The 24,633-nt window shown below is 44.1% G+C and overlaps 1 long non-coding RNA gene across 1 annotated transcript; it reads right to left on the bottom strand.

Annotated features, from left to right (window-relative positions):
• Positions 1-639: 639 nt before the first annotated feature.
• Positions 640-22,074, bottom strand: LOC132591955 (uncharacterized). Its single transcript, XR_009557412.2, has 4 exons — positions 21,867-22,074; positions 19,425-19,528; positions 6,025-6,181; positions 640-804 (listed from the first exon to the last, which is right to left on the bottom strand). It is a non-coding gene; the product is annotated as an uncharacterized LOC132591955 (long non-coding RNA).
• Positions 22,075-24,633: the final 2,559 nt, after the last annotated feature.

Genomic DNA, 24,633 nt, shown 5'->3' with positions numbered 1-24,633 from the left:
CTTTTTAAAAAAAAAAAAGCAAAGGGAAAATAAGCATGGGTTTATGTTGAAGTGTGGAGAGCCAGATATGAAAGAAAAGTTTTAACTAGTGAAATGTTTGTACAGTAGTTATTGCAATTTGTACTGCTAACTGCCCTGGGATTCCATTGGGAGGAAATGCAGGATAGAAATGAACAGGAATAAATAAACAAACCTATCTGCAAATAGAGAGAAAGAGCTGAAAGATCAGGACAGGAGATGGCAGAGAAGCTGAAGGAAGCCTTATATCTGTCTTCACAGATCCCTGTGCCTGAATTAGCTTTTGAAGGAAGGGCATCTGAGGTGATGAGGTAGATAGCAGCGAGGGGAGATGGACTTCTAGGCCGAATAGAAAATAAATAAATAAAATGGACAAATTGCCCGGTCCGGATGGCATCCAGCCGAGAGTTCTCAAACAACTCAGATGTGAAATTGGTGATCTTTTAACAGAAATACCGGTATGTCACTTGTCCCTTAGATCAGCCTCCACACTTGAGGACTGGAAAGTATCCAACACAACATCTTTTTTTTTTTTTTAAGGATCCAGGGTGGGGTATCTGTGAGAAATTATTGGCTAGTTAGTTGAATATCTGTTCTAATAAAACTGGTGGAAACATTAAAGCTAGAACGATCAAGCATATAGAAGAGCTACTCTTCTTGAAGAATAACCAGCATCGCTTCTTCAACGGCAAGTTCTCTCTCCTAAACCAGGAACATTGGCTGTGATCTACCAACAAGCATCAAAAACTGGCAGTGATTTACCACCCTCCAAAGTCATTTAAGTTTCTGAAATAAATAAATGGATATTTATTTCACAGATACAGTAATTATGTTTGGATATCATCATGACAGATCCAAATAGTTACTAGATGGACAAGTAACTAAACAAGTGAGAAAAGTCAAACTATATTTTTATATTAGTTTGCACAGATCTGAGGAGCCATCTTCTCTCTCTCTCTCTCTCTCTCTCTCTCTCTCTCTCTCTCTCTCTCTCTCTCTCTCTCTCTCTCTCTCTCTCTCTCTCTCTGTGTGTGTGTGTACTCTTTCCCTCCCTCCCTCCCTCCCTCCCTCCCTCCCTCCCTCCCTCCCTTCCTCTGTGATGCTCCTGCCCTGCTTCTCTCTCTCTCCCCTGTCAAAGGGAGCCGCACAGCTGATGTGGATCCCAATAGTGCCCTCCCTCCCTCCTTATTAAAGGCCTCCATCGCCCCGCCCCCATTGCTACGCCCCTGCTGACATGCTAGAACAGAACTTCCCGAAGTGTGTCTTGACACATTCATGTGTTGGCTGCAGTGTGTAAGTGTGTCACACAAACACTCCCAGTGCTCCTGGTGGGAGGAAGAGGCTGAGTTAGCCTGTGTCATGGTCCGGTCGGCGGGCGTCAGGACCAGAGGCAAGATGGTGGTGTAGAAGCAGGAACAGGTGCAGGGCTGAGGGTCCAGCAGCAGGCAGTCGCAGGGTCAAGGAGCAAGGCGTCGGCAAGGCGAAGGTCCAAGGAGCAAGGAGCAAGGCGAAGGCTCAAGGAACAAGAAGCAAGGCGAAGGTCCAAGGAACAAGAAGCAAGGCGAAGGTCCAAGGGTCGAGGATCAAGATGTCGGCAAGGCAAGGATCCACGGAGCAAGAATCAAGGCATTGGCAAGGCAAGGGTCCACGGAGCAAGAATCAAGGCGTCGGCAAGGCATGGGTCCAAGGAGCAAGGATCAAGGCGTCGGCAAGGCAAGGGTCCACGGAGCAAGGATCAAGACGTTGGCAAGGCAAGGGTCCACGGAGCAAGGATCAAGACGTTGGCAAGGCAAGGGTCCACGGAGGAAGAATCAAGACGTCGGCAAGGCAAGGGTCCAAGGAGCAAGAATCAAGACGTCGGCAAGGCAAGGGTCCACGGAGCAAGAATCAAGACGTCGGCAAGGCAAGGGTCCAAGGAGCAAGAATCAAGACGTCGGCAAGGCAAGGGTCCAAGGAGCAAGAATCAAGGCGAAGGTCCAAGGGTCGAGGAGCAAGGCGAAGGCAAAGCAAGGGTCCCAGGAGCAAGGAGCAAGGCGAAGGATCAAGGAACAAGAAGCAAGGCGAAGGTCCAAGGAACAGGAAGCAAGGCGAAGGTCCAAGGGTCGAGGAGCAAGGCGTCGACAAGGCAAGGGTTCCAGGAGCAAGAGGCCAGATGCAACCAGGCAGGGATAGCATTGCTGTGGCAAAGAGCTGGAGGGAAATGCTGGGCTTTTATCCCTCCCAGCTCCTGCCACCAGGTGCAGTGAGGTATCAAGTGGCGACACCTGAGTGACCACTCCTTGCCTCTCCAGCACAAGCTGAGGTCTTCACCTGTGTGGCCACTCCTTGCTTCTCCAGCACAAGCTGAGGCAGGCCCCAGTCCTGCAAAGCACTACAGGCCCCAGAGCCTGACTCCTGCCCATACTCCTGACAGCCTGCCCCCTGCCTAAAAGTTCTCTGCATGAAGAGAAATTAGAGAGTTCTAGGCTACACAGGAATTTAGGAATGACTGTGCTGTGTGTTCTTGGTGGCTCCCTCACTTTGAAAAGGTGTGTGTGTGCGCGCGCGCACAGGGATGGACTTTGGTTTTTCAAATTTCAGTGGTGCCCTGTGCGAGGCCACAGAGGCCTCTCGCCTTCTGTTCTGCTCAATTCATGCGGACTATTTCATAGTTGCAGCACCCTGTGGGTTCAATGCCCAGTGCTGTCCTAAATCAGCCTCTCTTCTCTCTCTCTCTCTCTCTCTCTCTCTCTCTGTGTGTGTGTGTGTGTGTGTGAGAGAGAGAGAGAGAGAGAGAGAGAGACCTACCGTAACTTTGGGAAAGGCTGTGCTGTGTGGGCTGGCTGCCCACCCCCTTTCTGAAAAATATCCTCCCCAAGGAGATCAAAGAGAAAGCCTTGTGGGGACCACCTTCTCCTTGTCCTTGCCAGTGCCCTCTTCATCTGGAAAGTGCCCTCTGATAGTGAAGATGACAGATGCATTATTCACAGCTCAGCCTTTCTCGGAGATCACCCCAAGAAAACGGATAAGACTTTAATATATTCAAATATACACCAAGCTTCCCATTTGAAGCCCACCCACTCCCCTTCAAAACCAATTTGTTCTTCATGTTGTGTACTTTCCAGAAAACAAGGCTCCACAAGAATTGTGAGGCAGCCCGTTACTTTGCTGGAGCCATCAGCCAGCCAGTATTCCCTGAATGCTAATATCACCATGTTTAACAAAGGAAAAAGGGGGGGAGGCACCAGCAGGAGTTTTGCAACCTAAGGACATCCCTTTGTTGAGGGAACAGAAGAAATTAGATGTGGGAAGTCTCTTTGCTACCACATGTTCACAGACTCCACTTTGCCAGAAAAATGTGGGGAAATAGAACTTGAGATTCATTTACAGAGGCGTACCCAGGATCAAAACTGGAGGGGAGAGGCAAGCCATGGTCGTTCAAGGCATGGGAGGGGAGGGGCCACAAAGTGGGAACATGGGCGGGGCTACAGGGCCAGCAGGCCCGACGACATCGCGGCGGCAGTGGCAGCGGCCACCTTGTGCTTCTGGGGCTGGCAGCGTCGGCGGCTACCCTGCTTGGCTGGAGAGGACGCGAGGGTCGGGCAGGCGAGAGGGGGTGGCAGGGCGGGCAAGGCACGGCCGCAGCCACGGCGGCTCCGAGGCATTGCTGCATATCAGCATAATATTTCAACCATGTCGTGGGTTCAAGCCCCACCTAGGGAAAAAATTCCTGCAATGCAGGGGGTTTGACTAGATGACTCTTCTGGTTCCTTCCGACTACAATTCTATGATTCTATTGATATATTACCATAGCATATGCATCATTCTGCTTTCTTGAATTGTCCTAGGCATAGCAGCCACATCCCTGTATACACATCCCTGACATATAACGCTACTGCTCCTCCTTTCCTGTTTGATCTATTTCTCTGAAATAGATTGTGTCCCTCTATTACTACATTCCAATCATGAGACTCAACCCACCAGGTTTCAGTGATGCCTATTATGTCGTATTTAGTTTGCTATACTAAGAGCTCAAGTTCATCTTGTTTATTTCCCATGCTCTGTGCATTAGTATACAGACACTGAAGACCATTGATCTCCATGTCTCTTATTTAAGGATATTTCCTCCCACCACTAGGTCTGCGTGCTGTTTGCTCCATTTGGTCCTTGACATTTGGATGATCATCTTCAGAACTTGATAGACTCCTACCTTCAGGACCACTGTCTCCCTCCTCCACATAAGTCAGTTTAAAGCCCTCCTGATGAGGTTTTTGAGTTTCATGGCAAAAACATTCCTCCCAACCTTTGTGAGGTGCAGTCCATCACTTGCCAGAAGTCCATCTTCAAGAAACTGCAGACTGTGATCTAAGAATCCAAACCGTTCCTGTTTGCACCATTTGCGAAGCCAGTTGTTCACTTCCCCTATTTTTCCCTCTCTCCCTGGGCTATGTTGTTCAACTGGGAGGACAGATGAGATGACAATTTGTGTTTTTAATTGCTTAAACTTCCTGCCCAGAGCCTCATAATCACTTTTGATCTTCTGGAGGCTATGGCTTGCAGTGTCATTGGTTCCCACATGAACCAAAAGGAGGGGGTATTTGTTGGTGGGTTTTATGATTCCTTGCAGCCATTCTGTTACATCTTTGATCTTGGCCCCGGGGAGACACCACACCTCTCAAGACATCTTGTCAGGCCCACAGATCACTGCTTCTGTACCCCTCAGTAGGGAATCCCCTATCACCACTACACGCCTCCTCATAGGCTTGGTTGGGATTCTTCCATGTGCTGTCCCTTCCAAGGTTACCTGCATATTCTCGGAGGACTGATTTGCTGATCATCTTCATATTCCTGATCAACTGTGATGAGGGAGAAATCTTCAAATGGAGTCTGTCCACCTCAGGGATGTCCCCTGCTCCTCCTTGGTGCAGACAGTGTGATCTGCTGCATTCAAGAAAAGTTCCAGCTCTTTAATTCCCTGGAGCGTAGATACCGTACATGGGCCTGAAGCTGCTGGACCTTGTCTTCTAGTAGGGCAACCTTGTCTTCTAGTAGAGATAAAGTACCTAAATCTTGATGTTGTGGAAGGGCTTCCTCCCTGAAAGTAGATTTCAGATGTGTATGGAGATGTGTTCAAAGCAAACAGAGTAAGGATTTCATTTGTGAAATTTAGGCAGGAAATTTGGTATATTATCTCTGTATGCTAACAGATGGCGAAGATGGTGTGTCATACCATTGCATCTGAATCCAGCTTGAGGAGGCCAGAGCCAAGTTATGCAAAGCAGATGACAATGCATTAACATCTCTATGCCAGGCAGGATCTTCCTTATGGGGAATAATGTTTCTATTCTCCACCTGCCGGTGAGTGCAAAGAAGACAACAAGGAAGGAAAAGATATGGGACACAGCTTTCCTTGTTTTCCCTAGCAATGAAATAAAATAAATAAACAATGAAGCGCCATGCTGCTGTCAGGATGAGGATCAAATGCCTGTTGCAGCTCTGAGAATTGACAATCACTACAAGTTCTAGGAGGCTTCTTTCCATATGATGCCTCATGAAGAGATGAATGTAGCAGCCAGCCTTGGGAAACGTCAATCACTGCAGGTACTAGGAGGCTTCATTTCACAGGCTGCCTCATCAAGAAACGAAAGAGCCAGCAAATACAGCATTTCAAGTAGGTCAAACACCTTTGCTGTGGTTTGTAAAATGTTAAGCTTCTCTCCATTTTCTTATCTAATCAAATTCTTTATCTAAGTTCTACTTCAGTAACTGTGACAGTGAATAAGTTCATCATGATAATGTTTCAGAAAGCTGAAATAGTGATAAATTGCATTTCTATTTGTTTTAGGATGATGCCTATGTAAATTGACTTTTAAAAAGCTGAACTTTAATTGGAAAAGTTAATGCTTTAATGAAACAGGAGATGGGTTTGTTCACTTGGTGTCCGTTAATGCTGTCAGTATTCAGTACAGTTGAGCTGATCCAGTCTTAAAACTTTTAATGCAATAAGAACTTAAAGTATTCTCATACCTCTGCTTATTATCCAGCAGAACATGCAGTGCTGGTTATTCTGGGCTGTGGGGAGGGAGCAAATCTGCATACAAATTCAGTTCTCATCAAAGGTGAAGTTCAGTCTGGATGCCAGACTCCTTTAATCAGCGACATGGGATGATGGACTTCTGCATTCCTAGGGCATGCAGACATAGGAAGCTGATTAATGGTAAGGATCAAATCACACACGACCCCACAATTCATTCCTCCTCATTTTATTACTTACTATAAAGCAGACTTGGGCAGGATACAAATATCAAATTGGACAAAAGGCATTTAGCCAAATGCAGCCTGGTGCCTCGGCTTAACACCCCAAGGAAAGAGTACTGGCATTTGAGCCTCTGACAGGCACCACAAAACCTTCGGAAGTCGAGGCATTCGGATGTCGAGGTACCACTGTACTAGGAAAACCATAGCTTTAACTATACGGACCTATGTCAGCAAGGTAATGTCTCTGCTTTTGAAGATGCTGTCTAGGTTTGCCATTGCTTTTCTCCCAAGAAGCAGGTGTCTTTAATTTTGTGACTGCTGTCACCATCTGCAGTGATCATGGAACCCAAGAAAGTAAAATCTCTCACTGCCTCCATTTCTTCCCCTTCTATTTGCCAGGAGGTGATGGGACCAGTGGCCATGATCTTGGTTTTTTAATGTTGAGCTTCAGACCATATTTTGCGCTCTCTTCTTTCACCCTCATTAAAAGGTTCTTTAATTCCTCCTCACTTTCTGCCATCAAGGTTGTGTCATCAGCATATCTGAGGTTGTTGATATTTCTTCATAGCTGCCAAGTTCCGGGTAGAAAAATAAGGGATTGCAGCGGCGCGGCACCAGAAGTCGCTTCTACGCATGTCCAGACATGCATGAAGCGACTTCCGGTGCCCAGACATGGGCAGAGCGGCACCGGCTCAGATGCGGGAAATGCTTGCAAAAAAAGGATGCCAAACGCACTAATGCAGTGATGGCAAAAGATGGGTGAAAGGCATCCCCAGAGGGCCATCTTTTCACATGAGAGGCACTTCCATGGAACTATGAACAGGGAGTCCTTTTTACGGCAGAAATACTGACAGCCAGGGCTAAAGCAGCACTCGCACAAAATTTGCTTTTGTGTGAGTTGTCGTAAGCTTGAGAGCATCCTCACCCGCCCCGAAAACAATTGTACCATGCTGGGTTTGCTGTGTGTGCTGGTCTTATGCATAGTCTTTACTTCTCATACAGCACATTGTTGCTGGTGTTCGTAGGAAGCTGGCAAGGGACGTTATGCATGCAGATGGTATGGTCTTCCTCCCATGCATTGATTACACACAGCCAGCCAGTTTCCTAAGGTGCATACACACAGTGAAAAAGCTATGTGGCAAAAAAAAAAAAAAAAACCCTAACAACTTCAGGTAGTCTCCCTTCTTCTGTGTTTCAAGCACCAAAATGGACCATTTCCTGCTTCAGCAATACAACAGGCTGTGTCAAAAACAACTTCTACGGGCACAATCCAAAAGTTAAGCCCTTCCAAGTCCTAGGGGTTTCATTCAGCGGCAGAGATTTAAAACACACACGTATTTCTATCACCGAAACCAATGCAATATGCTTTGCTCTCTACAAAATATGCTTTGTTTATTGAAAAAGCTGGGCCTTGTTGCTGCAAAAGGACTGTTTTCAGTTGGTTGCTGTGGAATTTTGTGATGTCATCTGGCAGCGCAGCTGCTGGAGTCTTCAGAGCTTCTGGTGGCGACGTCTAATTTGGGCGCCACTTTTTTGTGTGTTTAATCATTATTTTAGGTGTGAAAGATGTGGTTTTTTGATAATTTTTTATGCCAGATCCCTCCCTGATGGGAAGGTATGTTCTGCCCAAATTTGTTTCAATTCAGTTCAGTGGGTATGCAGAAAGGCTGTTTCATCCGCATGCACAATGCCTACACACACACTATATATATATATATATATATATATATATATATATATATATATATATATGCATTGTTGTCTGTATCTGTTCAAGGGCTGGTTTCTTTAGTAAATTCAGAGTCTAAATACATAACAAATACAAATAATATTAGACGTATGATGACATGTATAATTCTGCTTGGAATAATAGAAATAATGCTGCATATAATATATAAGGATTGTTCATACTCTTAATTGAACCAGAAGGAACACACCTGACTTCTAATGAAGAACAGGGAGCAATTGCTGCCTCACTGTGGCTTAACTTTAACTGTGGTAAAGTGTTACACTTTGAATGTTCAACAGTTTGCTGCTGTTAAGCTTTAAATAGTTGCTTCTATTGCTATGGAAAAGCAGCAGCAGAGTAGGCATTTTGGAAGAGCCCCCCATTTTGCAGAGTTCTTTGTTAGAGTGAGGCACTGCAGTGCATCAGTGGGGGGGGGGCTAGCAGGATGCAGGAGGTGGTGGTCATTGTGCACGGGTGATGCACGAACAACTCTGCTTCAGGCGGCAGAGAGTCTTGTGCCGGCCCTAGCTGTAGTGACATCTTATCTTCATGCAAACTGGGCCAGTGACAATTAGTTCAGAAACAGCTGCTCTGATGCTTACATACAGTTCACAGATATGTGCCATTAAGTGTGCGTAGGGGAAGACAAATGCTGTCCCTGGAAAGAAAAGATGCTTGTTACCAATAGGTTTGCTCAGTGCCACGCTGCCCATGAGAGAAGTGTCAGTTAACTTGGGGGCGGGGGAGAGTTCCCTATTGGGAGAATTTTGACAATTGCTTGGCCTGTCATTAGTTCTTGAGAAGAATGCTGAGACCTTTGTATGTGGTAAGCCAAATGGAGAGCAATATAACACAGGAAGACTCTCGCTGGAACCTATTTTAATTTTCTGCTAATTTATTTCAATTAACAGCTCTGCTCTGCGAGAATGCAAATCACTATAATTTCCTCATGAAGTAATTTGCTGCTTGGTGGATGGAGTTTAAGTTTCCAACCACTTTGCTTTCTGTTGTTGTTATAGTTTTGGTAGCAACAAAAAAAACCTTGGTTTGTCAAAGTCCCCTCTGCCCAAGAGACTTTCCAGCAGCCTCAGCTTCTGTAGCTGGAATCAGTCTGGGCCCTGCCCTCCCAGGCTAGGTGGGGGAAGGACTGCAAGGCAGTGAGCAGGTCTTCCAGGACTAGAGAACAGAACATCTAAAAGCAGTGGGATAGATCTAGACTCATCAAAAAAAAAAAAATTCCAGGGAAACGCATTGCACAGACAAAGAGTGGTGAAAGTATAACTGGGATCCCTGCTTTTCCAGCATTTCTTTATTAATGTCATGGTCATTTAGACACATTCCATTTTCAATAATGTTGTAATGCCACATCCACTGAGATGCTGCCGTTTTTCTCTTATGTGCTTTAACTTCCTGTTTATGTTTTACTCAGAGTAAATCCACTGCAACTGAAAGCTCATCCAAACTTTGTCCCATGATTTCTAGGCGCAGGTCCGAGAGATTTTCCTTTTGCCCCACTGCTTTCCCTGGGAAGACCTGCTGTGGACTGGAGCAAAAATCTCTCCACAGGAAACCTCATTCACATTTGTTCCAATTCAGCAGTAAGCAGTGGGTTTTCCTCTCAGACCCATGCCTAGAAATCACAGGGTGACCAGAAGTGTGGAGAATCCCTCAGCCACATTCAACCACTTCAATAGATCTTTGTTTAAAATGCATAGCTACTGCTGTTGAAAATGCATAGCTACTGCTGTTGAAAATGCATAGCTACTGCTGTTAGGCTTGGCAGTCATTTTATGACACTTCTTTAATGAGTTCAAAATTATCTCCTTACTTCAGTTTTTTTAAAAAATCATCCTGCAAAATACTTGAAAACTATTGTCATCCCCCCCCCCTTCCAAGTCTTCTTTTCTCAAGATTCTTTTTTATGGAAACTGGCTTCTCTTGGGTTCCAGATGCTTCCTCCTACACTTCTAGCTACAGTGGAACCTCGGTTTATGAATTTTCGGTTTATGAACGCTGCGGACCCATCTGGAACAGATTAATTCACTTTCCATTACTTTCAATGCGAAAGTTCGCTTCAGTTTATGAACGCTTCAGTTTATGAACAGATTTCCGGAACCAATTGTGTTCATAAACCGAGGTACCACTGTACTTGTAACCCTCAGGGATGTTCACCATGGTATTATCACAGATTTTTTTGAGTACTCAAGTTCCTATTTGCCCATCCACACACATTTACTCCACTTAGAACACTTGTGATTTCTGCAAATGCTAGGTGGGTGTGAAGATGTGGATTCCAGTTTAGGACTTGAAAAAGTTGGATGGTATGCAATTACTACTCCTCCAAAGTTAAAAATGGAAAGCGTAATGCTGGTGGTAAACAAGAGAGGTTCAAAAACTCTCTCAAGGCAAATCTTAAAAACGTAGTATAAACACCAACAACTGGGAAACACTGGCCTGTGAGTGCTCCAGTTGGAGAACAGCCCTTACCAAAGGTGTCATAGGTTTTGAAGGCACTCAAACTCAGGACGAAAGGGAGAAAGGGAGAAACTCAAGACAAAAGGAAGGCATGCTTGGCAAACCCTTATCATGACCAACTCCCACCCAGAAACCTATGTCCCCAAAGTGGAAGGACGTCTGGTTACAGAATTGGCCTCCACAGTCACTTACGGACTCATTGTTAAGACCGTGTTCATGGAAGAAAATCTTACTCGGCTACGAATGATTACCAAAGAAGAAGAAGAACTTTGCTAGTATGGTGGTTGAAACAGAAAAAAATAATCAAGTTACTGGTACTTTGCAAGTGATTGTTGCACATCTGAATGTGCATGTTCAGCCCAGCAAGTCAAGCATTTGATTTGCAGATTTGAAAAGTACGTTTCTCTCTCTCCCCCTCCCTTCATCTTCAAACTCTGCTTCTAAAGATTGAATGCTGTATTCCAGCTGAGAGCGTTCAGGCTTTTGGAAATATTGCTTTTATAATGAGCTAAGAAAAAGCAGAAAGTAAACATTAGCTTGATCCCTAATGAGGGGGGCATACAGATGAAATCTAGGGTAGATGAAATGTAAGCCCAAGTTACCCCCAGAGAATTGGTACTTAGATAACAAGAGGAAGAAAATCCTGGGGAAGAAAAAGATCGATGGAAAGAACATTTTGGAGATGTCAGTAAATTGCTGAAAGAGATTTGGCTTTCTACTGAGATTTCAAAAAGCCCAGAACCATTTCTACAATTATTTTCAACTCACAGTCCTCTGCTCTACAGGAATTTCCAGCTATTAAGCCTGGGGCTTGGTAGGAGAAAACACACACTGGAATTTTATCTACCTTGTGTTAAATCGGGTCCTCCCTCAACGAGGGCACGTGTTGCGGTGAGACCTGGCAACCAAACCCTTGTGTTGTGGGTGGGTATGATTAAACCCTTGTTGCTGGGTTTAATCTGACCAATGGGATGCTAGCCAATTGGCTCAAGGGACCTATATATGCCAATGCACGTGACCCTGAGCTTTGCGTGTGTGGACCCTTTAACCACCCCCCAAATAAACAAGACAAGACTCAAAGTTTTGGGTTTTTTTTTTGGCAGAATTTAGGCCACAGCTTTATTGATTACAATCAAGTGAGTGATTGCAAAGGCTCTGGTTCGACTAGCTCCCTGCACCGTTGCAGGCAGCGCTGACCCAGGGCACACCATAGGTCAGCCAAGGGTGAACACCCGGCACAGTGGAAAGTGGGGTCAAGCCAGTTGACCAGCCAGATGTCCCCCTGGACTCTGGGTCAGGGCACAACCCCTCTCAGGGTTGATCAGCCAAGAGTCCCTGGATTCCTTTAATGGAATACCCATTGCATAGGGATGGCCAGACCGCTCTGCCACCCCTATCACCTGAACCAGAGCCTATCTGCAACCTTACAAGTTGTGATTATTTGCTATGCAGCAGGTGAAACTCAAATGGCACCAGCTAATCAGCCAAGTGGGGAAAATTCCTGCCGAGCCCCTGTCCCAACAATAGATGACACATGACGGCATAACAAGGTCATGTGTGCAAGCCCAAAATATAGGGAGAGGTGGGTGGGTGTTCTGATGCACTAGCCCCAAAGAGGAAGCTCGGGGACATGTACATGGGCTTATATAGAGGTCCCTCGATAGAATTTAGCTGGCATCCCATTGGTCTGATTGCACCCAGAATCGAGAGACCTCCAATTGGGTGTTGTGGCCATCCAAACGTTCCCACCCACAACACAGGGTCTGGTTCCCAGGCCACACCGCAACACATGCCCTCTTGTTAGGGAGGACCCAATTTGTGTGTGTAGACCTTTTAACCACCCCCAAATAAATTCAGACAAGACTCAATTTTTTGATTTGTTTATTTTGGCAGCATTTAGGCCACAAATTTATTGTTTAAACTTGAGGCATCACAGCACAAAGGTGCGGAAGAGGACAGAGACTCAGCTGGAGCGGGATGACTGCTTTGCCAAAACGCTCACCACAGCCTGGTTATCGGACCAGAAACAGACCCACCGGTCCTTGAACTCCTTGGTCCAGATGTGCACTGCCAGTACTATGGGGGAAAACTCAAGAAATGTTAAGTCATGAGTAACAGCTGTACCCTGCCAGTGCTCAGGCCATCGCTGAGCACACCAGCGACCTCTAAAATAAAGGCCAAAACCGAGATAGCCAGCAGCATCCGAATGTACCTGGAAATCACACTGCAAGGTATTGGCTTGCCCTCTTGTTAGGGAGGACTGATTTCTCTCTTGGTCAGTGCATCGGAACACCCACCCACCTCTCCCTATATTTTGGGCATGCGCGCTTGACCTTGCAACGCCATCATGTGTCATCTGTCATTGGTACAGGACACGGCAGGAATTTTCCCCACTTAGCGGATTGGCTGGTGCCATTTGGGTTTCGCCTGCCGTATAGCAAATCATCACAACTTGTAAGGTTGCGGATAGGCTCTGGTTCAGGTGATAGGGGTGGGGGAACGCTCTCGCCATCCCTATGTGAAGGGTATTCCATTAAAATAATCCAGGGACTCAATGGTTTGGTCAACCCTGCGAGGGGTTGTGCCCGTGCCTGAGTCCAGGGGGACATCTGGGTGGTGGACATAGCATGTTCCTGACTTTCTGCCACTCCAGGTGTTCACCTTTGGCTGACCTATGATAGAGCTCTGGGTCAGTGCTTCCTGCAAGGGTGCAGGGAGCTAGTCGAAGCAGAGCCTATGCAACCACTCACTTGCTGTAATCAATAAAGTTGTGGCCTAAATTCTGGCAAAAACCAAACCAAAAATTTGAGGGGGAAGTTTAAAGGTCTAAACACACCCCCTTATTTAAGGGGGAAGTTTAAAGGTCTGAACACACAACGAAGATTTCCTCTTAACTTGGCTTAGTTTCAAAATCCACATTAGGTTGTTGTTTTTAAAGAGTGTTTAACTCTTTTCTTCTGTTTGGGTTCCTTCATAAAATACAAGAAGAAATGAAATGTATGATCTATACTTTAAACATATAAGTTTCTTACTTTACAGATAACAAGTGCATCAAACACTTTAGCTTCTTCACTGAAAATTGGAAGAGGAAAACACTTAATACTTCTTTTTATTACTGTAATTAATTTTTACTCTGACCATAAAAAACTTTCAAACAGGATAAATTTAGCTTTTCACATGCCAAATTAGTCAATTTGTCAGTATTCTGTGCCCTTTACCCTAAAATTGAGGCAACAATCCAATCCTTTTTGTAGTGGCCAGCTGGGTATGCTTGTGGGGAATCTGCTAATAACCGTCTGTTTATGACCTTCCTAGGGCATCTTTATGAAGGCAGAGCATGAAGGTCCAAGGGGGAAGGAGACTCTTCCATCAGTTATCGGGCAGTGAAAAGAAGTAGACTAGCCTGGTCACTAACTTCTTAAGAAATTGTTTCTTTGGAAGGGTTGCAGTGAAGGTACCCTGTTTCCCCTTTTTTAATACGTAGTCAGAAAGTAAGCCATGGCAGGGTTTTTAAGCATTTGAGAAATATAAGACATACCCCCAAAATAAGCCATACTTCCGCTCCGCGGAAACCAACCCCCACAGGCACCTCCACTCACAGAGTCACTCCATGCAGCTGGCACTGCAGGAGCGCGATCAGCTCTGAAGTGGCGCTCCAAGAGCTCCGCTTAACAGCTGATCGCGCTCCCGCCTTGCTGGCTGCATCCCCGCGCTCCGCCTTCTCGTCCATCGCCGCCCTGCCGCTTCTGTGCTTGTCGCCACCGCTGGGCTCACTGCTTCTTCCTTGCCTGGCTTGGCCAAGGAGCTTGGAGCGCCCTGCAGCGGCAGGCGGAGCGCCTGAGCCAGCGGCCTCTGCCTGGCCCGGCCTAGGATGCCTGCTGCCCTGCCACCCGGAACCAGTGGCTGCTGCAGCGCCGAGCACTCAAGAGAACCGAGCAGCGCCCTGAGCCAGCGCCCTGAGCTGTAAAAACTGTACCGGTAATAAAAAAAATAAGACATCCCACCGAAAGTAAGCCACCCTGTGTTTTTTTGAGGAAAAAAAGTTATAAGACGGTGTCTTAAAAAAGGGGAAAGACGGTAGTTCACTCCTGAAGCCTCTCCTTGTAAATCCCCAGTGCTGCTGTCTGATATTTGCAGAGTTCTCACTTCAGAGCTCTCAGAAGTTCTCACCTGTGTGCTCTTGTGTGGTTTTCTTTCCAGCAACTCCTTCCAGCTTGTTTTCCAAATGCTTTTCTCTGTCCTGCTATCCTGACTTCGCCTGCCTGCCAACTTTTACTCCTTCCTTCCATTGCTCAACAGCCTGGGCTGGGGGCTTCAGAGGAGCTCCCACCCACTCCTTTTAGCCTCTTCACTTTCCTGTTCTGAACATTTCCCTCTTGCTCTGCCTTCCACCCTCAGGATGAGGGAGTTAAGCTGGCATAGTCAGAAACCTCCTCACTCAACTAGAGATCTGCTGGATCCCAGCCCCTCTGAGTCTGGTGGATCTTTCTATAGGATTGCTCTGTATATCTTTCCCATAGATATATTTTGGTAAGGAGAATTTAACATGTGGAAAATGAACTGGCACCCATATGCAACATACTTTCCTTTCAGAAGAATACTTATTTAAGAGCCTGTCAAAGTGTGTTTAGAATAACATAATGCAAAATAGATTTTGTGTATACATGGTTTTCAAATGTGATTCATCATCACAGCTCGTTTTCTTGATTCTGTTTGGAAGGTGCTGCATTTGAATATGTGAAGTAGCATAAATGAAAAAGGATGCCATTCTGAATTATTCCTTTTTCTGCCTTAAACGAGAAAAATAAGACAATTTGACATAATCATCCTGCAAATCTCTCAGTGATTAAGGCAAAAAGGCATTCACAGAGCAACTAAATTATTTTCCTTTTAAATTAAACAAAAACTACAGTGTTTTTCCCTTTTTTGCAGCACAAGAATTAAGACTTCAGTGTGACTCTACCATACAGATGAGGTCAGAAATTCATACAGACCATTCAAATTCAAATTAACTTCATACAAATTAGCAGGAAGGGAGCAGCAGCAGAGGAAGTCAGGAGTGACACTTCAACAGCTTCTGCCCTCCCTCCCCCTTCTCTCTCTGGCCAGTAAACTGTAGCAGGACTGGGATTGACAAGAAACCATAGCGCAAAGGCCTGCAGGTGAGGCTTACAAGAGTGAACCTGATGGCAGGTTGTGAGTTGCCCCCAGTAGGCTGAGCCTGCAGGGACAACACCAAAGAGATTTCCATTGGGAACAGAAGCTCCCTGTTCAAGTCAAACTCTCTAAAGCAGCCCTTTCTTTCTGAGGAGCCTGTCAGAGTGCGCAGGGCTTCTCTCTCCCCCCCTCCCCTTCAATTGATGAAAATCAATCCCTTGATTGACTGGTCGATTGCGATTGACGTGTTGGACATGCTTTGGGGTACCTTCCAACTCTACAGTTCTGAGTCTATAAAAATATAGCCCAGAGGCACAGGCAGGCAGCAGCACCAGGTTAACACCAACGAGAATCCAGGGAAGGTACAACACAGTGTGAACTCTAAATCTGAGGTGGCAATGATCAGTGCTGCTTCAGAAGGAAGATCTGATAAAAACTGGCCTCATAGATCACAGCTGCCAGTGATAAAGGTATTTTAGGAGTTGCTTGTTCTTGACGAGACACTTGGTTCTTCAGGAGATCTCTCCTTTCCAGTCAAATGATTACTCTGTTGTTGCTCATCAGCCCAGGCCCAGACCTTTTGGCCTCTGCGTTCTCAGGGCTGGGGGGGTTGATTCTCCTCCAGGTCTGACAGCCCTGGGGGTTTTCCATATGCCCCCCTGCCCTGAGAGGGACTGAAAAATCACTCACATTTGCTTTGAACATGATGTATGGGACTTTGATTTGAGAACTCCACCACTCATTCAGGTGCAGTGGTTGGAGTGCAATGCTAGGACCTGGGAGGGCACGGTTCAAATCCCCACTTGGCTGGAAAGCTCGCTGGGTGATCCTGGGCCTGCCACTGCCTCTCAGTCTAACCTTTCAGACCCGTCTCAGCCAACAAGTAAAGGTAAGGTAAAGGACCCCTGGATGGTGAAGTCCAGTCAAAGGCAACTATAGGGTACAGCTCTCAACTGGCTTTCAGGCCGAGGCAGCTGGCATTTGTCCACAGGCAGCTTTCTGGGTCATGTGGCCAGCAATGGGACACTGTGACGGAAGTCAGAGCGCAGGGAAACTCTGTTTACCTTCCTGTCGCAGCGGTACCTATTTATCTACTTGGACTGGCGTGGGACAGAGCAATGGGAGCTCACTCCGTTGTGCAGATTGAACTGCTGACCTTCTGATCAGTGGTGCTGTGGTCTAAACCACTCAGCCAATGGATTCACTTGCCCCATGCCTGGAAAGCATGGGTCTCATGGGCATACCCAGGATCAAAAGGGGGGGGCAGGCAAGCCCCGGGCCCCGGTCACGCCCCCCAGCCACCCGATTGGCTGGCTGGCGATGACATGGCCAGGATCCCCCAGGAGGCGTGGTCAACATCCACGCCCCCCCGGAGGGGAGGGGGTGGTCACCCCAAGAGAGAGACCGAGAGAGAGGCGGAGAGGAGCCTGGCGAAGGCGGCAACCCATCAGTCGTGGTATATGGTATTATGAACCTGGCATTTAGGCTGGTCTTGGTTGACAATATACCCTTTAAAGGCATGAAAATCCACTTCGCAGCAGACATTGATTTTCTATACCTTTTAGTATTTTTTTTCAAAGATAGTTTCTCATATTTGATCAATGCTGTACATTACTTAAAGCTTCAAATTCAGTTATTTTGGCACATTATGGGGCACATTATGGCTGGTTCTAATGAAACAAAAAACAAACTCCAATCCTGTTTTTTCTTTGTTTTATATGATTCATTTAAAATGTATATTATGTATTTATGCCTGTAGCAATGCTGATAGCAGAAGTCATTATTTTTCACCCTTTTTAATCATTGGGGGATTGATTCTGAAGAGAAGTAGACCGACACATCTCCATCAATATATAAAAATGACATAAAATTCAATCAAACTTTGAATTGATTAATTATTCAATGATCAAAACATCTGCCAGTTTAAGAGCAGAGTTAATACACTCTCCGTTTGGTTGGGACGTTGGGAACTAAGACCTTTGCTTTTTGCTCCATAATCAGTGATGGTCTTGGCAGTGTAGCAGACCTACACTTCCCCTTGGTATTTCAGGCCCCAATCCAGAAGTGATTACAGTAAATGCTTGGGTCAGCAAAGGTGCCCCACATTCTCCTGGTTATGCATCTTCGTGTTGGAGCCTTGCTCTATTTGCTAGAGGGATCCTCCCTGTTTGTTGCTTATACCAGTCGCTGGAAGGATGGACTGGCTGGCAGGCCAAGTAGAGTCTCTTCTGATGCAGTCAGGGTGAGACAGGTTCTGCTGCTAAGAAACTGAGGTGTGTGGCACTTATAGTTGTGCTTCCTACCACCATTGCAAACAACAATTGTATCAGTAATGAAAAACGTCAAAGCAAGTTTTCATGGATTTCTAAGATGCACTAAGAGAAGGTGCCTCTTGGAAGTGTGGAGGTGACCGGTGTACTTTTATTTATGAGGAAGATGTTGCTTAACTATTGTCGGCCAATGGCTCCTCTCATTTAAAAGGTGCTCCTGGGGACATGCACAGACATCAAGTAGGGAGCAATTCTACACACAAGAAGGTAGCATAAAGCACGTGCAGCATAAACTAAGCCAGCATCAAGCACACCAGCTCTGCACTTGCTACATTTGAGCAAAGGCTGCTTTCTCCAGGAGACATTGTGTTTCCTGCAGTTGTGTTGGCCCCCGTTTGAGTCACCACAGTTCTGTAAGGCTTAACAAAGAAGTAGTTTTTCATAAATGGCTTTCCCTGGAAATGCTGCCAGACCAAAAGCCTATACTTGCAAGCCTGCCCATTGATGGCCGCTAGATGATGCTATCATGAGCTGTGATAGAAAAAACCTCTATATTCAGAGGGAGAATATATCTGAGTAGCAGATGCTGGGGCAGAATGGCATGGAGACAGCTCTAGAAGAGCATCCTTTTGTTCTCCCACTGCTTGGGTTCTTCTCAGAGGGGCTTCAGTGTGGCCATAGTCCACATATGCACTGAAAGAGAGTGGTCTCAAAGCACAAAGGCCCTGAGCTTTACCCACCTTCCTACCTGCATACCAGTTCAAAAAAGACCAGCCAGGGTTCATCTCCTTGCACCAACATGCAGGGGGAAGAGCGTTGCACCAGTGGAAGTCTTTTATCGAATTATCTAAGGGGTCTCTGATGTTAGAAAATCAGTTTTGCCCCATGTAAGGCATCCACAAGATTTTCTGTTTGTTTCAATATTCAAATCATCTCAGTTATTAAAGACCTTGTTTGTTCTGTTCTTTTATTTAAAAAGTGTTTGTTTGATCACTCATTTGCTTCTTTACTCATTCTATGTTTTGTTTTTCCTTTTCACTTGAACATTTTATTTCTGCCCCTGTGAAGAAAGCAGAGCTGATTTTGACTACCAGTCCTTCCAACTACCATGCTAATTTCTCAGAAGGCCACAGACATTGCATCCTTCCAGAGCATCTCTTATCCCTCTCTGGCTGTTTTGCAGTGACATTAAAGACTTGGCTATTCCAATCTACTTTTAATTGAATAAGCCTGCTGATTAAGGGAGCTGGAGGTGCACTGGCTCAGTGCACTGGCTGTTAACCGGAAGGTGGGGGGGTTTGAGCCCACCCAGGGATGGCTGGGGGCAGCATTCATGCATCCCTGAGGGCTGGACTGGATGACCCTCAGAGTCCCTTCCAGCTCTACAATTCTATGATTGTTGGGGGGGGGTGCGCGCTAAACTCTAGAAATTAATCAATCGAAACTCTAGAAATTTTTATTATTTGGAGTATTGAAGGGAAGATTGAAGGCCAGTGGAAAAAGACAGGGTAAGATTTCTTTCCAAGCCAGGATCTCACCTGCGATAATGGTAGAGACTTTTCTGTAGTGAATGTTGGCGTTTTGTGCAACATTAGTGCTGATGCTAGAGGTTGCTCGCAAGCACCAATTTTGTTCAGACTGCCTAAAAATTAAGATAAAGAAATTGAAAGGAGAAATGACAAAATAATGACTACAGAGCCGGTTGTTCTGTATCTATATCTGGAGTTCTAGAGAAAATTTGAAGGCAAAATGAAACTCTTCCCTTCTAATGGGTTATAAACTAGAATTTTATGAAGCCTGTGGCAAAATTATGTATTTCTAACTTTTAATACTTTCTTCTGTTTCTCACAATATATCTTAGATAAATAATTTTTTATAAGGCTTCACTGCTAGATTTTTGTTTTATAAAACAAAATGTAAAGGTCACTATTTGTTATATAAAGGTATTGTTATAAAGATTTGGCTTCCCCACCCTGAAGTGTGCTGCTAAAATTACATTATCTGGTATAATTGGATTATCCAGGATTAAAATCGGGAAAAGGAAATGGATATATAAAATATAAGGGCAGAGAGAAAACATTTAGTGAGAAATTGAGGTTTGCCATGCTTCCTCTCCCAGCTGACACCTTCAGTAATGTTGAATGGGATTTCTCCCCCAGCAGCTGAATGGAGTGTCTCAGACTATCCTTCAAAATGCAAGTACCAGCTACTTTTTAATAAGGTAATATTCATGCATTTTGGTTCTGGCATTATCTTCTATGGATTTCCAGGCAAGAGATGTCAGAAAAGAAGATGAAAAACAGCTTTGGATATGCCCTTATCACCCCTGAAGCTGACGTTCTTAATGTGCACATCTACCAGCAGAACACACAGAAATGTGATTTCCGGAACCATAAGAAAATAACACATTTTGGACATCTTTTAACTTTTTTTTGCAGTTTAAAAAGGCAGTTTATTGGTGAGCCAGATGCCAGTGCTGAAGGGAAGGCACCTGAACTCCACAGCAAAACTGTGGGATGCACATTTCTCTGAAGTAAAACACACTAGTTGTTCTAGTTCCTGTAGCGAATCCTCTAGCATGTTACCCTCTGACCCTCTACTCAGAAGGAAGTCCAATGTGCTCCCAGATCAGTGGGGTTTGGATTGCAGTCTGTTTCACTAGCTGGATTTCTAAACCTACCATCCTGTCTCCTTTCTGTTATTCAGGCCCCAGGGAGGGACAGTCGGATATTTTGCTCTTTGTGTCCTGGATGGCATTAATCACGCCTTCGCTCAGTTGTAATGCTATTTAACCACATACAAGCCCCCTTTTACTGCAACATTTTATTTCATAAATGTGTATTTCATTCAGAAGATGGTCATGCGTTTCTCAGCTGAAAGATAATGGTGAAGCTAATTTATGCTTTAAATGTTTTGGGATTTAGCTGCTTAGCATGGGGAAAGATTTGAAAACGAAGTTTTAGTTTGGGGATGGATCCAAATAAAGATGTTTCTCCCCATATTAACAAAGAGGCTTAGACTTTACCTAAGAAGCACAGATAGAACTTATGGATAACTAAAGAGATTAAAACAAGAGATGATATGAAAAGAACAACAATAAACTACCATTTTAATTCTATGTATCTGGAATAAGCCCCACTGAATTCAGTGGAGTTTACTTTTGAGTAGACACGGTTATAATTTTAACTTCATTGCATATAGGCTGCTTCTAACAATGAAACAACTTACACCAAGTCAACCAATAACATGTCAGACAAAAGAACAACAATGAGGCAACTGTTGGGACAGCAGCAATTATACACCCATTAATAGGAAAATAATGTACATTGCAAAGCAATACTTACATATTAAGTTTGCATGTCTAAAGTTTTTTAAAAAGTTTTTCTTTTTTAACCTTTTGTTGTAGAGAACTAAGGGGAAAAGAGTGTTTCATGATGGGCGTTGAATGAGCAGAAGGAAGGAAATTTGTCTCTAATTGTAAGCCACAGGTGTCATTGCTAAATTCCATAGAAAGCCTTGCACCTGAACTAAATAAAATTTATGTCACCCCGCCCAGCTTCATTAAGTCATCTCTGTCTTCCTTCAGATTCCTCATCAAACCCAGATTTTATGTGAAGCACAATTCTTTAGTCCCTATACCCTTCAAAAACACACAAAATGCTCTTTCTTTACTTCTTTCCCCTTCATTCCTTGAGGGGTGGACAAATCAATCTATTTTTAGTCCATGTTGCTTCCATATGTGTTCAGTTATAAGTCTGAACTCTAAGTTATAATTCTGCTCCATTTCTGCATTAGACTGCATTTAGGGTGAGGGAATCAGCACAAACTGTATCTAAATACATGTTTTTGATAGTCATTTTTCCTTAAAATACACATTTCAAAACATACTGGATCTCAAAAGGTGGATGTTAAAATACATTTTGTTACTTTATTTTAGAATGCAACAGTCAGGGAAGTGCGGAATCCAATGCAGACAGTACCTGTATTCTGATTTGCATCTGGTATGGGTCATGGGTCACTTTCTTTGTTTCAGGTCTACATTACCAACGATTGACGAGTGGCAGATGAAGATGATGGAATTAATGGAACTGGCTGAGATGACCGGACAAATCCGCAACCAGGGAGAAGAAGCGATGGAAGAAGAATGGAAAGATGTTAAATTGTATTTAAAAAAAACATGCTAAAGTAATATTTTAGATTAGAAATTAAGTTGTAAATAGAACTGTGGAATATGTGAAGATGTTATTTAGATGGAAAGAAGAAGTTTTTATAAGGTGAATATTTTGATATAGAATTTGCTAATTAGAAATGTAAACAAGAACCGCAGGGACGGGAACCCGAGGAGGTCCCAATATACATTGTGAGGGAGATAAGATACATTGCTTTATACGTTTTTGTTTTTTGTGCTCTTTTTGTATTTGTATTTTTCTTTTCTATTTTGTTTTTTTGTTTTTAGTGTTTTGTTAATCTTTTTTCTGGAAAATTAATAAAATATTATTCAATATATATATATATAAAAGAAGAGCATTTAACATTTGGTCTACCCAGTTAGGATTTTAATGCAACTACTTCATACTTTCTGAATCAATACATGAACTGAAACACAGCTATCCTTTGAAAGTCACACTTCTCCAAATTTGGAGGTGCAGTTTTCCAAGCAAATTATTTTTTACAAAAGAGTTTTATTAAAGGAAAGTATATGCAAACACATATTCAGTTGTACCTTGGAAGTCAAACGGAATCTGCTCCGGAAGTCCGTTTGACTTCCAAAACATTCGGAAACCAAAGCGTGGCTTCTGATTGGCTGCAGGAAGCTCTGGAAGCTACGGAAGCCCCGTCAGATATCTGGCTTCCAAAAATAGTTCACAAACCAGAACATTCACTTCCGGGTTTGCGACGTTCAGGAGCCAAAACATTTGAGAACCAAGCTATTCGAAAACCAAGGTACGACTGTATATTATTATTATGGGGGGGGGGGAGATTAAATGAATTATATGATGAGGAAATGCTTGTATAAAGTAAAATTGCATCCCAAAATTTATGTATTGTGGGAGGAGGGGGTGGATTGCACTAAAATACTGGTTGAGTTTCATGAGGTCTTTTAAAAGAATAAATCACAAAATGATGCAGAAATGTGGAGAACTGACAAATGGGGGGAAAAACAAGATACTGAGAGAGATTGAGAGATTTGTCCATTTTTCTTCCCAACTACTTCCATGACCACCACAGGGTTCCAAAATTATGAGATTCATCTGGAAAACCAGAAGAAACTGGCAGGTTCATTTTCATTTGTTTGTGTATCATATGTTACATAGGTCCAAAGGAAGCAGAATGATAAAATAAAAGTCTGAGCTAGCTTCAGTTAGCTTTATATTTTAAAGATGTGTAAAAAATAAAAGCCATTCTTTGAAAAAGATTATAGCTGCAATGGATTTGAGAAAAGACTGGAACAGGCCTTTGTTTTGTTGTGGTTACAGTTTTGTTGATAAGCTCAAATCCCTTGGACACAGTCCTGTTCTTGATTCGGAATGGTATGAGGTTTCCAGGTATAATCTCCTTGTTTACAAAATCATTGGCAAGGCTCTTTTGTGCACTCTAACTAGTAAGTTAGGCATATAAAAAGCATGCACAGAGTAGTTAGGAGAGCAGTTTTGCAATAAACAAGACTTAACTGGGGATATATATGCTCACTGGAGGAGAACCGCAGAGACTTTAGCTACAGTAGCTGATCCAAGTTTTTATTTTGGTTTTATATCTGTGGCGTAAGTGAAGGGGGAGCAAGAGAAACACAGTTCTGGGACTTTCTTCAAAGCAGATGCAATGACATCATCTACCAGTACACCAGTGTAGTTGACAGACAAATAAATAAGGTGACAAGGAGGTTTTTTTTTGGCTTTGAATTAGCAATGAGGAAGTTAGAGAGTGAGGAAAATAATCAAGAGCAGCTGAAGACTTCTTTCACTTTCTGTGATGAGGTTTCTTCATCACTCTAGCAGTTCAAATAGAAACACTTCTTGGTAAGATTCTTTGCATTTCAGATTATAAACTAAAGGTTGCATTTTGGATGGCCCATGTGATTTTGTTAAAGCTCAGTGTTTAAGAAGATGCAGTCAGAATTAAGCATCCCTGAGTTACCTCCAGGAAACCATGCATAGTGCTGCATTCATGCAGATCCCAAATGACTGGAGTGGGCATTATGCCATGCAATAATGATGCCTGCTCTGCACACATGCACATGCGCATAGTAGGTGCACGTTGAGTGGCTGATGGATGGCCCGGATCCTGATCTCCCCTACTCTGCCCCCTTAGCCTGCTGACAAGGCGAAGGATCACAGCATCACAAGGCTGGAAGGACCCCTCTGACAACAGATCATAAACACAGCTCCAATTTTACGAAAGGCAACATAACACATGAGCTGTGCTGGTCTTGTGATCCATCCAAGCAAACAGTTCAGGAGCCAGGTGAGAGCATTTATAAACCAATTAATATTTCAAAAATCCCCTAAGTGGTGAGCAGATATATATATATATATATATATATATATATATATATATATATATATATATCATTAAAACATTAAAATGAGATGAAAAACACAACCTAAAACTCCTAAATGGCTGCCAACCAGAAGCTAAAATTTAGAGCTCCAGTTTTAGGACTGCCTTGGCACTGCCTAAACCAAGTTGGTTTCTCAAAAGGCTGGCATGAGAAGAGCACCTGGCATGGTTGTGTTCGGTGTGCTGAGT

Source organism: Zootoca vivipara, chromosome 4, assembly GCF_965207765.1.
Source record: "Zootoca vivipara chromosome 4, rZooViv2.hap1.1, whole genome shotgun sequence".
In the NCBI taxonomy this organism is placed as follows: domain Eukaryota; kingdom Metazoa; phylum Chordata; class Lepidosauria; order Squamata; family Lacertidae; genus Zootoca; species Zootoca vivipara.
Note: the sequence above shows the minus strand (reverse complement) of the source record. Positions and strands in the feature narration are given on the sequence as shown.